Here is a 13,865-nt window from a genome sequence, read left to right as displayed (position 1 = left end):
GAATGTTTTTGATTTTTTTTTTTTTTTATTTTTAGTTTCATACCATGAGAGCCAGTAAAATGTAACACCAAGGTTATAAGACATTTTGGAAGTCTTGAATCTTGGGGTTGTAGATTTTATTTATGCTAAAAATATTTATTGTTGATGAATGCTATGTGGAAGATATTTTTCATCAAGCATATTTCACAATTGACAACTTCATCACGACAATTAGAATAAGAGCTAGTTAGTTTATATGCACTGTATTCTAGAATACTAATTAAATAACATTAGTAACAATGAGGTATGAATGCGTTACAGTAGAAACCAGACAGTTGGTATCTGGTCTCGAACCTATTGCTCATGCTGATGACTTCTAGGTCTAAAAAAGTAACTTAGATTATTTTTGTTCTTCAGCTGTTAACTTGTCATTACATTTAGATAATCTTGAAACCTTTTAACATGACTCTGTTCTCTGGATAATATAAAAGTGTCGTTAATATATCTCTTATAAACTAAAATTTCAGTTGGATGAATAGGATTGTAACCATTTAGTTTCATGATAAGACAAGAATAAATTAGCTAATATGGCCACATCGTTAACTTGATGACGGGTCTTATAATTACACACAAAATGAGATTCTTTGGTCATAATTTCAAGTATTTTCGTAACTTTATTTTTAATTAAGCCATTGACATTAATGTAATCATGAAATAATAACTTGCTACTCGATATTATTATTTTATCAAGTGAAATGTTAACGTATAAGGACTCAATATCAAAAGTAGTGGTGTATACAGACTGATCAACTTTCATTGCTTTAATGTATTACGTATTATAATTTCAAATAGCTTACAACTGAGTTAAATTGTAATTTTGATTTAGAAGATAATTAAATGTTGATATGTATCAACTTTATAATATTTGCCAACAAGACTGATACACAGTTTTCTTTCCCAATACAAAATATATATTGTAGTGTACAAACAATAATATATTTTATATTAACACTTCTTACAAGGCCCGGCATGAGCAAAAGGTTAAGGCATTCTACTCTTCTAATCCGAGGGTCGCGTGTTCGAATCCCCATCACCCCAAACATCACCCTTTAACGATGGGGGCGTTATAATGTGTGGTCAATCCCACTATCCATTGGTAAAAGAGTTGGGGTGAGTGGTAATGACCAGCATTGGTAAAAGAGTTGGGGGTGAGTGGTAATGACCAGCTGCCTTCCCTACACTGCTAAATTAGGGACAGTTAGCACAGGTAGCCCTTGTGTTGCTTTGCGCTCAATTCAAAATACACCAAACCAGTTATTACAAATAATAATTCATGTACAAAGGTTTTACAAATCTACAAACAATATTGAGTCTTCCATATGATTTGGAAATTCCTTGATATTCTTTCAAGGATTCACGATAAGAGAATTAATTTCGAGATGGTATCAGTACAAATCACTTAACGGTGAGCTAGCTAGCTCTTCGATGATCATACATGTGTTTTTCACAGCTGAAGTTATATAGCGTCTTTGTAAAAGTACTAATGTCAAAGTTCCTATTCAAATATCTGAAGCTCCCGATTAATCACATTTATAACTTCCGAAATTTATAGTATATCAACTGTATTAAACTGTATTTTACGAGCGTTAGGCGAATTTCTAGAAATTTCAGTATGTCCAAAAACAATGGGGATATCCTAGTGCTTTCATAAAACATATATTGCAGATTCTTACATCGAGAATTTTCTATGAATTTAGCGAATAGGCGCGAATTTCGCAGTACGCTTTTAACAGTATAAGTTACATGCATTTTTAAATGTATATTTAACTGAAACAAACATCGATATTAAAATAAATATAAAATGGTACATTTGTCACAAATTAACTTAGAGAAATCAAAGGAATATTTGATGCTATAGTAATTCTTTTTAAATGGAAGTAACAACTAGAAACTAACTAATTTATAACTGTGCAATCCTAAATAGGTCTGATGAGTGCATCTGCTTTATGTAGTATAAGCAAATTCTATGGAATACCTAAAATGGCACTATGTGATCCTACATTATCTTTCTTTAGTTTTAATACGAGTCTTTGAATTTCATTTTCTCTCTGGGATTTTTATACAATACTTTAAACTTACTGGGGTAATTTAAGATAGCATAGACTTTATCAGGGTAGTCTTGCTTATGGAGAATGACAACTCTATTCTCTTTGTCTGGAGTTAAGAGCATTAAATAATCTAAACATTTTAAAGTATTGGACTGCTTTTCATCATTTGACTGATTACTATTATGTATATGATATTATGTACACTGATAAGTGCAGAAATCAGATAAATAAAGTTTAAACCACGAGGCAAAACTTTCCTCAGAGTCGGTTAAAACATGATTAGAGAGGTTATGTACGACTTCAGATGAGTTCTCAACAAACGTAATTATGGGATTACTTGTCTCTTCTTTTAGTTTGTATAATTCTTTAATAGAGTCTTCGTGGTTTGTTTCAAATATACGTGATCTAAGTGACTAACAAAGTGATATCACAGTATCTCAAACTAGAATAAACCTATCATATCTGATATAATGAAAGTATTTGAGTATTCACAAAAGGAGGAGGAATGATTTTATGTGTAAAATGTGAGTTTCATCCTGTTGATGTTGAAGATAATAGAGCTAATAGCAAAGATGTTGAATCTACTTGGTTTTCTGTCAGTGGTAACAAGCTGAAAATACTTTTAGTTGTAATTTGTTACAGATCACCAGATGAAACTGATAAAATTAATGAAAAATCTACAGTGAAATAAAGCATTTAGCAATTAGTGAGATCATAATACGAAGGATTTTAGTTTCAGATGTATAGATTAGGACATATTTAAGTCAAATCGTGAGGGAGACAGGATTTAAAAACTGTTCAAGATGTTTTTGTTACCAATGGTTAGGGACCTATGCTATATTAGACTTCTTATTAACTAATAATAAATAAATGGTTGATAGCATGAAGATTAGTGAATATTTGGGTATACGTTATTGTAACCTAATTAAGTTTGATGTCTTACTGTATTTGAAGATAATAAATTTTGAGATTTTGGTTCAAAATTTCTAAAACAACTTAAAGGATAGGAAAAGAAGTATACGTTGTGAATTTCGCAACTGAATTAATTGAAGATATTGTCCAATTGTGAAACAATTTCAAAAATAATTTTTAATATACAAGATAGCCACGTCCCTTATAGAAAAAAAACAGTGGTTGCAAGTAAACCTTCTAGTTGGCTCGCAGACGATATAAAGGATAAATGTAAAGAAAGGCAATATAAATTTGAAGCGTTTGATTTGTCTAGACTTAGTGAGAGAGTTTAAAACATAAGATAAAAGTACCTGTTTTAATTTGGTAACTGAATCAATTTGAAATATTTACCAAGTGTGAAAAACTTTTTAAAATAATTTTTAATGAACGATATCACTACGTTTCTTATATTGTTTGTTTGGTATGTTTTTGAAATTCGCGCAAAGCTACATGAGAGCTATCTGTGCTAGCCGTTCATAATTTAGCAGTGTAATACAAGAGGAAAGACAGCTAGTCATCACCACCCACCGCCAACTCTTGGGCTACTCTTTTACCAACGAACAGTGGGATTGACTGTAACATTATAACGCCGCCACGGCTGAAAGGGCGAGCATGTTTGGTGTGACGTGGATACGAACCTAGAGCTCTCAGGTTACGAGTCGAGTGCCTTAACCACCTGGCCATGCCAGCCCTTATCCCTTATAGAAAAAAAAAAGTGATTACAAATAAAGGTCCTTAATAATGATCACGTGCCATATGACTGGGAGTAACGAAAAGAATGTAATAGAAACTATCCCTGTAACTGTAAGCCTATTTATATTAGTGTGGATAAAAGCTTTTACAAGTCTGGTAAAAGATACCCTGCAATGTAATTTAAGAAAGATTAAAATCGTTTTAGATAGCTTATATAGATGAGATGTGAATTTGGAATATTTTTATTTTTAGAAAACATTTGACAAGATGCCAGGTAAACGACTTGTTAAAAAATTTTTTATAGATGGGGTGGACAGGTTAACTTTGTTGGAAGAAAACAAAAAATTGTTATAAATGGAGCTCAGTTAATCTAGATTAATGTCACAAATGGGGCCTCTCATGGCTCAGTGCTAGGTCCTTTGTTTTAATTTATGTACACCAATGAAATATTAAGGTTATTATATTAAGGTTTTGAGTTTGTGCTGGCTATGAGACGGATGTTGTTGCGTTACAAAAGGGTTTGGATTATTCGTTGAGTGAACAAATAGAAGATTACTTTTAACTTAAAAATATACAAGAAATGCGCTATTGCTAGTAGCTGGACAACTACAATCGAATACAAGTTATAATGTGGTTATAACTTCATCCTATTGGTCATTGATTAGGCCATATTTGGAGCACTGTATTCAACTGTGAGTGCTTTATAATGGAAAGGATATAGAATTTTGGAAAGGGTTCAGAGGATGGCTACAGAAACGATATACTGGATAGAAAGATTGTTATTCAAGAACAAGTTAAGATCTCTGAAACTGTTTTCTGTTGAAAAAAGAAGTGTTAGAATAGATCTGAATGAGGTGTTAAGATCATTAAGGGTATTTTTATAGTACTGATGTATCACGTTTTTTCGAACTCATTGTTGGGTATGATAAGATTAGGGGCAAAACTATAAATTTTGGCAGGGTAGTAATCATATTTAGCCAATGCAGGTTTATTTTTCTAACAGACACTTTGGTCTTTGGAATTTCTAACTCAGAGCTGAAAAAAACAGTTAGATGAGCATTATATCAGTTACGTATAAACCTGTAGTGTGTGGTGGGGCCAAAACAACCTGCAGGACACACTGTATGTTATTAACAGGAGTGATAGTTTGGATTATCACAGTCTAAGTAACAAAAAGTGGACAATTGTTAAATTATTACTCCTGTTAATAACACACAGTATTAATGGGTTGTTTCTTAATGGGTTGCTTTGATATTTCATATGCGAAATATAAAACCACTAGTTATGAGTACGGAAACTTAATTCGATAGAACAACATGTCTAATCTGTACATATTTTTGTAAAAATTTAGTATAATGACAAATATTTATAATCTACAGTTGATTGTCCAATTTGGTCTAAATATGCTCCTTTCCCCTCTTCCTCTACCTGTGCAAACTTATTTAATAAAAACTACCCAACTTTGGCCAAAATATTTGCAAAAATCAAGGGATCAATCGGTATGAAAAGTTTACTATAACTTCACCTTAGAATAAAGGTGGATTACTTTCAGTTTGTTTTTTTACATTCAACTTTAGGACAACTGATTAAGAATAATAAAGCTATTGCGTTAAAGCACGTACAAATACCCAAATTCACTAGGCCAAACAAACTAGATTAGCAGTTTCTAGCTCAAAATTTCAAAAGACTCATAAGAGTGGACGTTTATTACTCATTGCCAACTCAAAAGAATAAATTTTCAAAATTTTATGAAATTACCCTAATTAAAGAGAGTTTAGCATCTAAGCAATTACCTTAAATAATGATGATTGATATGATTGTACTGACTGCATGCCAGTGATAACAAGAAACTGTTAATCTAATTCCAGGAGGCTACTGTTTTATAGAGGAAAATTACCACCATATATTTTAAAGAACTTGACTGGATTTGTAAAACGTATACGCATGTTCTGAATAACAGGCTTGTGATCTAAACCTTATGTTGGTTACTGTCGAGTGTCACTTTCCTATTTGGTGTAATTTGTTGGTGTGTATGTAATCAAAACACATTAGGTGTGAAAAACGAATGAGAGTGCAACTTAAAGGAATGAAATCAAAATTGGTCGCCAAACTGTTAGCTACACTTATAATATTGATAAGAATTTCAAAGCAAATATTCATTCATTAGTTAGGTAGATCTTTTGTCTTAACCGACCATCATATCCCAAGGTATTTTTTATTAGATTTAAATGTACTAATGTAGGTCAGAAAAAAAAATAAACCCATTGTAGCGAAAGAGAAAAAAATTGAAAACTTAAAGCTCTCAGATACCAATTGTAGTTACTTCGGTACACAAACTTAGCATAATAATAAAATATAATACCAATTTACTGTCAATGCCAGGAGAATTTGTATGATACAACACGTTGAATTTGTCGAAATTACATAATTTTATATTTGGAACAATAAATAATATATGGTACCCTTAACACCTCCAGTTACAATTTTATTTCATTCGTTTCGTATTTAATTTTTTTTTACTTTTGAGTTGTCATTTATAAAGTATTGGTCCTCAAAAAATTGTTTCATCCTGACTTCCCTTTAAGAAGCCATGAAAATTAACTTTTTCTCTATGTGAAATATGTGTAGAAGAAAAATTCCCCTTTTCTCTGTTATATATCAGTTGAAAAATGAGCTTTCATTGGACCCTGAGTAACAGAGAAAGTTAAGAAAGCTCTTAATGTGGATACCACATAATCGGTATTTGCGTTATTTTCCTTATAAATCTTCTTTTCAGAGGATTAACAGATGTATTTTTTAAAACTTAAACAACAAGCCTGCGTTCATATGTATGCTGCAGAAGAAAGTATTCACCTAAACACAGGACACATCCATACTAACCATTGAAGAATTCTTTCGATACTATATTAAAATATCATTTTGATGGCAGTTGAGATATGTCTGAGAAAAAAAAAAGCCAGCTAACATATGTCTGATTCTCCAATGGAAGCTAATACATGAAATACTTGCTTCCCGAGATCAGATGTATAAAGTTCTGAAAAATTAAAAAGTAAACTAAACGATTTCCATGAAGTTATTTGAAAAATGCTTAAAACTACGTTTATTAGTTTATACATCCAAGTGTACAAACCTTATTTCTATGAAGATTTATGAGAATATATATGTGGTATAAATACTATCGTTATTAGACCACAAACCAATTAGTGCGTCTGTGAAGATGTACAAGAGTAATATTTCTTAGATTACTCATCTAAATTAATTAATGTAATGATGTTATTTTTGTGAGGCATATCACGTAGGTGTTGCACTCATTAAGATACACACCTAAATATTTAAATGTGGTTTATATGAACTTATATGGAAATAAGCCCATATCTCACGTTTACTAAGCAACATATCAAAGCGTACTAATCTTACAAAGTAAGGTGTGTAAGTGTCAGGCAGTCATAATCAGATGGTTAGGACAATCGGCTTACAATTTGAGGGTTGCCGGTTTGAATCCATATCCCGCCAAACTTGCTGGTCCTTTCAGCTGTGGGGGCGTTATAATGTATTGATCAATCCTACTATTTGTTGGTAATATAGTAACCCAATATTTGGTGGTGGGTGGAGGGTGCCTTCCCTCTGGTCTTTCACTGCTAAATTAGGCACTGCTAGCACAAATAGTCCTTGTAACTTTGCTCGAAATTGCAAACAAACCAAACTAGTTATTATATAAACATACTTAAGCTATAGTTACTTGGAATTCTGACGTGGAGGACATTTTCTGCAATTTAATACTTGATATACTAGAACTGTAGAATAAAAAAAACTAATTCTACACTATCTTTAATAGTTGATGTGCTTAAAAGTTTTACCAAGGGGACTTGTTAAATAATCTCACTAATGCTTAATATATTTAGAAACGTAAAATTGAGGACATATGTTATAGTCACGCTTATGTCTGATATACTTTGAATTCATATGTTGTGGACCTGTTATAGTATTTAGCTAATCACCGAAACATATATATATAATTCTATTCTGTAGGTCTTATTCTATAATCTCTTTTGTCTTTGAGCTGTAAGTTCGAGGACCTATTATATGATTATATTTAACCTTGATTTTTTTCAGAATTATAGCTTATAGAACATATTCTGTTACCCGACTAATGCTTAATGTAATTAGAATTGTAGCCTGAAACACTTATAGTCTGACTCATGTCAGATATTTTGAATTGTCGCCTCATGCGTCTAACCTAACTTGTTTTATTGTATTCTGAAAAACTGAAGCGCTATAATTGCACTTGTGCTTGATATACTTAGAATTGTATCCTGGAGTAATTATTCAATAAAAGCCCTTCTTCTTGGTGTACTTAGAATTGTAGTATTGAGGAGTTACAAAATCTCATTAATAATTAAATGGAGAATTGTAGCCAGAGGGATTTATTATATAATACAATCTGTGTCTGAGATGTTTTTACTTGTAGCCTAGAGGAAAAATTTTATTATAATATCTCTTATGATTTAATTATTTAGAATTCTATTCTGAAGGATTTATTCTATAACACAGAATCTGGTTGATACATTTAAAATTGGGACTGTAGGACTTATTCTGCAATTTATGCAATTCTATAAAAACTCTTTTACTTGGTGTTTTTAGAAATGTAATCTGGAGGAATTATGCTGTAATAAATATTTGTTTCACGTATTTAGTATTCTAGCTTAAACGACTCCTTCCATAACCATATATTTAACCTTGATGTGCTTAAAACTGTCGCTTGAAGGACTTAATCTATAACCTCATTTATGCTTGATTTACTTAGAATTGCACCCCGGAGGTCTTATATTATAACCTCTCTAATGCTTGATGTACTTAGAAATGTAAATTGCACGATATTTTCTACAATTTCTGTATGCTTCACGTATTTCAGCTTGGACAACGTATTTTACAATTTCACTGATGTCTAAGATAGTTTGAATTGTAGCCAAAGGACATATACTGCAAACGTATTTATACTCGGTACATTTAAAAATTCCACCCTAAAGAACTTACTTTATAATCTCTCTTATAACTGACGTAGTTAGAATTAGTTTGTAGTACACATTCTACTATTTCACTTACCTTTCGTGTATATAAAATTGTATCATAAAGGACTAATTCCATGATTAATACTTGCTACTGTAGCCTGGGGATTTATTCATTACATTAAACAGATTTGTGTTTAATGTACATAAATTTGTATCCTGGAGGACTTATTCTATTCTTTCAGTGATGTCTATGTACTTAAAAAAACCACTATGGGGACTTGTTCTAATAATTGTACTTATGTCTGAGATATAGTTGATCTTACTTATATTCGACGTATTTAGAACTGTAGCTTGAACAACTTATTTTATAACCTCATTTATGCTTTAATATACTAAAAGTTTAGTCTAGAAGACTTATCATATAATCTCACTAATATTTGGTGTTATTAAAATGGTTTACTTTGAGATATATTTTACAACCACACTAATGGCTGAGGTGCGTAGAAATGTAGCACGGGTTACTTTCTCTATAGCATCATTTACGATTGGCGTAATAAGATTTATGTTCTAGATAAACTATTCTACAATCTCACATATGCATCATGTATTTAAATTTTATTTAGATTAATCTTCTATAATATTCATCATGCCTGACATGATTATGATGCAATCCTGAAGGATTTATTTTATAATTACTATTATGATTCACCTATTTAGAATTATGGCTGGAGAGCTTATTCTGTAATAATTATTTAAGCTTGATATACTTTTAACCTGGAAGATTTCTTGTACAATCTCACTCAAACTTTATTATCTTAGCATTAAAGCTTGAAAGAGGCATTTTATAATCTTACCAATTCTTTATGGTTTTTATTACAGCCTGGGTTACTTATTCTATAATCTCACTTATCGTTGACGCATTTAAACTTATATTCTGTAAGACTGATGATTTATTTACGCTTATCTTTGATGTATTTGTAACTGTAGAAAAGAAGACTTATATTATAACCTTACTTATGCTCGACGTATTTAGAATTTCTTGCTTTCAGGATAATGCTACATTAAACATAAGTGAGGTAAAAATGTGTTTATTTTTCTTACAGCAAAGCCACATCGGGTTATCTGCTGTGACGACCGAGAGGAAACAAACCCCTGATTTTAGCGTTATAAGTCCGTATACTTAACCGCTGTTCCAGCGGCGGACATGTGAAATTATATAATAAGGAATCTAGATTAGAATTATAAATACATCAAGCATATTTAAGATTATGTAATTAGTACTACAGGATACAATTCATAATATCTCGAACATAAATCAGATTCTAAAAGAAATCTTCCAGGCTCAATTCTAAACTCGTCGAGCGTAAGTGAGATTATATAGTAAGATCTCATGGTATTGTTATAAGTAAACAAGATAAAAACGAGGTCATATAATATATTTAATAAACAACACTTCTGAATATATCAAGCATAAGAACAGTTATTACGTAAGCTCTACAGTATACAGTACTAAGTATGTCTATTATTAGTGCGATTTCAGGATAAGTACTCCAAAATAAAGCTTTAAATACATAAAGGTGAAAGGAGGTTTAGCATAAATCTTTCACGCCATAATTCTAAGTACATCAAGCTGAAATGATATTGTACAATAAGGTATCTGTGTTACAATTCTAAATCAGTCAAACAAACATTTTGTTATATAAGAAGTCTTTCAATATATAATTCTAAGAACGTTAAGCATAAATGGATTTATACAAAAGAACCCAAAGCTTCAATTCCAGATACGTCAACGACAAACGAGGTTGGTTTGCTATTTGGTGTTCATTGATGCAAAGCAACTAGGCTATCTGTGCCAAACAACTGGTGAAAAAGGTAAAAGAAAAGTATTATAAAAGATTAAAAATCAAATTAAAACAAAACAATGTCCACAATTTTGATAAAAGATATAAATAAAATTAAAAAGGCCAATGACATGTACAAAGTTAAAAACAAGTAAGGTGAAGAATATCACCACTGCCAATAACACTGTCCAACATCAGGGGTAAACCCATAGAAAAGACATTGAGAAAATAGTACCGTCGCTTACGGTCGTAACGATTGCATGACAGTAAAACGTAAGCTATTGTGATTTGAGTGTCACTAAGGCCACACATCAGCGGTTTAGTCCCAGGTAAAAGAAAACGATAAGTTAAAAAACTGTGACCAATCTGTAACCTAATTAGGACAACTTTCTTCTTCTGATCCTTATAGAATAAAGATGGCTAAAGAACAACAGATGATTTGTTCTGGAAAAGCTTGTTACATTGTTGCTCACTTTTAGTTAACTGCTAAATGACGTGAACCTGAGCCTTCAACACAGGCCCGTAGTTCATATACAGGATAGACAGGGCTGTGATGGCACTAGTACAGACAGACTTGGCAAACGAGCCTGTTCCCGCAGGTATTGACGTGGCCAAGTATCCAGAAAAACCGGAAAGAAGCAAAAAGAAAAAAGAAAAATGGGCCAGTCATTTCAGAATATCGATGAGAACAGGACGATTCCACAGCCAGTAGAGAGTTAATTTAGATAGTACAATTGGTGTACTGTATAGCTTCAACGTGATCCAGGGCAAGAGAAATAGCATACAACTCAGCAGTGAACACAGAAACTGTAAAGGGGATCCAGTGAGCAACCACTGAGTCACAACATAGCATGGAAGATCCCACAGAGTCACCTTATTTCAAACCATCTGTATAAATGGGAATGAAAGAATCGTTCAAAAGATGTTCAGCAAAGAGAAGACTGTATTTCTGAACAGATAACTCAAAGAAAGTTCACAGGTAGGAATGGTAATAAGCCATGGCTCTTGAAGAAGGCTCCCCTAATCGACGTTTCAAGTTTAATGAGGTAGTTGAGGGCTGTCAACGAACCTGACACTGGATGGGTGAGAGGAGATTGTTTGATTCCTGAATCAAACAAGACGAGCATTAACCATTCTCTATGAAACACTGCAGAGAAAGCTAGTCAAAACACTTGGACAATAGTTAGAAGGAACTTTGGGATCCTTCCCAGGCTTAGAGAAAGGGAAGACAATAGCCCAGCTCTAAGTATCAGAAAAAAAACATTTTCCTGACAGATCCAGTTCAAAACTACCAGACTAGTAGCAAGAGAGACAGTATAGAGATGGTGCAGAATCTCAGAGTGCATATCATCAGGTCTGACTGACGTTCTGTCAGATCAACGAAGAGCAAGCTTGAGTTTTATCAGTGTAAAGGGGCAATAATTGTCATAGAGACGATTAGTCTGAAATAAGAGAGGGAGAAGAAACTAAAGTGTTAGATGCATAAGAAAAGCTCTCGCCGGGAGTACAGGTGATGCTTTGAGCATCAGCAACTTCCTGACTGTTAGAAAGCAAAATGGAAAGGGGATGAGAAGTATACTTCCAACTGATCTTTCGAATTTTGCCCTATTTGATTTTGGTACTGGTGGTAGAAGAAATACTAGTTGTGAACGTAAGTCAAGATTCCTTTTGATTTTGATGTCTAATCTGCCATGCACAGAAATGTACCAGCTGGAAAGCAATATGGTTCGATAGAGTGGATACATATGAAAGGTATCCCAGGCTCGTTTTGAGTTTTCGATGTCTCCAAGCAGATAGTACTCGATCATGGACGAGGATACCGTTGAATAGATTAAGCAGCTGCCTAGATGATACAGTCAGTCAGCGCTATCACGCAGTCGTCTATCGATGGCAGACAAACGACAACTATATCAAGTTCCAAGAGAGAGGTGAAAGAGGGTCTGTTGGCTTGGTCCACGTTCCACTGAGATACACGGGTCAGGTGGCATCGACCACGACCAATCTCCTTCAGAACGATAGGAAAATTATCACTGGTCCATGAGTTACTGTCCACCCTCCACGAAAAGTGGGAGAATAGTGAAAGAAAGCAAATTGAAAGATCAATAGCAGTAAAGGTCTGACTAGGTGCATGAAAATAAGTTTAAGAACCAGTATTGAAGAAAGAGAGGTTGTGATCGAAAAGCACATGCTCTAAGGAGCGACCTTTCCTATCACTATCAGCACCATTCCAGAGAAGATTATGCTCATTAAAGTATCCCAAGGTTAAAAAGGAAGACAGTAACTGTTCAATGAGAGTTTCAAAGTCTGATTTATCATAAGTCTCTCCAGGATGAAGCTAGAGAGAATAAACAGTGATAACACAACTCAAGGAAACATGAATGGCGATTGCCTCCAAGGAGGAATAGAATTTCAAGGACAGAATGGGTACGCGCTGATCTACCAGCAGTGCCACCTCTCCATGCACTCGTGCATCACACAACATGTTGTTTCTGTAGAAAGAAAACTGCTGAAAGGAGACTGTATTGACAGGTTTCAGAAATTTTTATTGTAAGGAAATACACACAGGATGATAGAAATTAATCAAACTTTAATGTCATCCAAATTAGAATGGAACCCTCGACAGTTCCATTGTATCAAAGTCACCATTTTTATTTAGGTGAAGAAGAACTGGGTGGAGAACCATTCAGTTTACGACCACATCATATTTATTTATTAGAAGGAGGTTTGTCGACCTTCACTGATTCTATGCTGTGTCGAGTGAGCACGTCTCTGTCAGTAGATGTAGATTTTAGCAACTTAGACCGTGAATGAATGACTTTTCTACATCTCGTGGCCAAAAAAGGTCGACCCAAGCAGATGCCAGAAGCTGGGGCTGAAGTAAGTTGACCTGGATAGTCACTGGAAGGAAGGGTTGGAATAGAGACAGCAATAGGTGTTGACTTGTCAACTCACTTATCCATATAGGGCAAAGAACTCTTCATATGGGTGGACAACGACTCTGTTGGAAACAGAAAGATCTGACTGCACTGTTAGTTTAGCTGTAGAATGTAATGTAGAAGTACATATCCGAGATGGAGTTGGGAACAATAACTTTTGAGCCTCGGGATAAGAAATGTTATTAATTGATTTCAAATTCTGTACTCTATCTCTTTCTAATCCACCTAGGGCAAGAACAAAAGTAAGATGGGTGGAAGCCACTACAATTAACACACTAAGGGTCCAATTCACACTTGTAGCCATCATGGTCTTTTCTACCACAACAAGTACACGTCAAAGAACGTGAC

Source organism: Tachypleus tridentatus, chromosome 13, assembly GCF_004210375.1.
Source record: "Tachypleus tridentatus isolate NWPU-2018 chromosome 13, ASM421037v1, whole genome shotgun sequence".
Classification (NCBI taxonomy): Eukaryota; Metazoa; Arthropoda; class Merostomata; order Xiphosura; family Limulidae; genus Tachypleus; species Tachypleus tridentatus.
The sequence above is the reverse complement of the archived record's forward strand: the minus strand, read 5'-3'. Positions refer to the sequence as shown.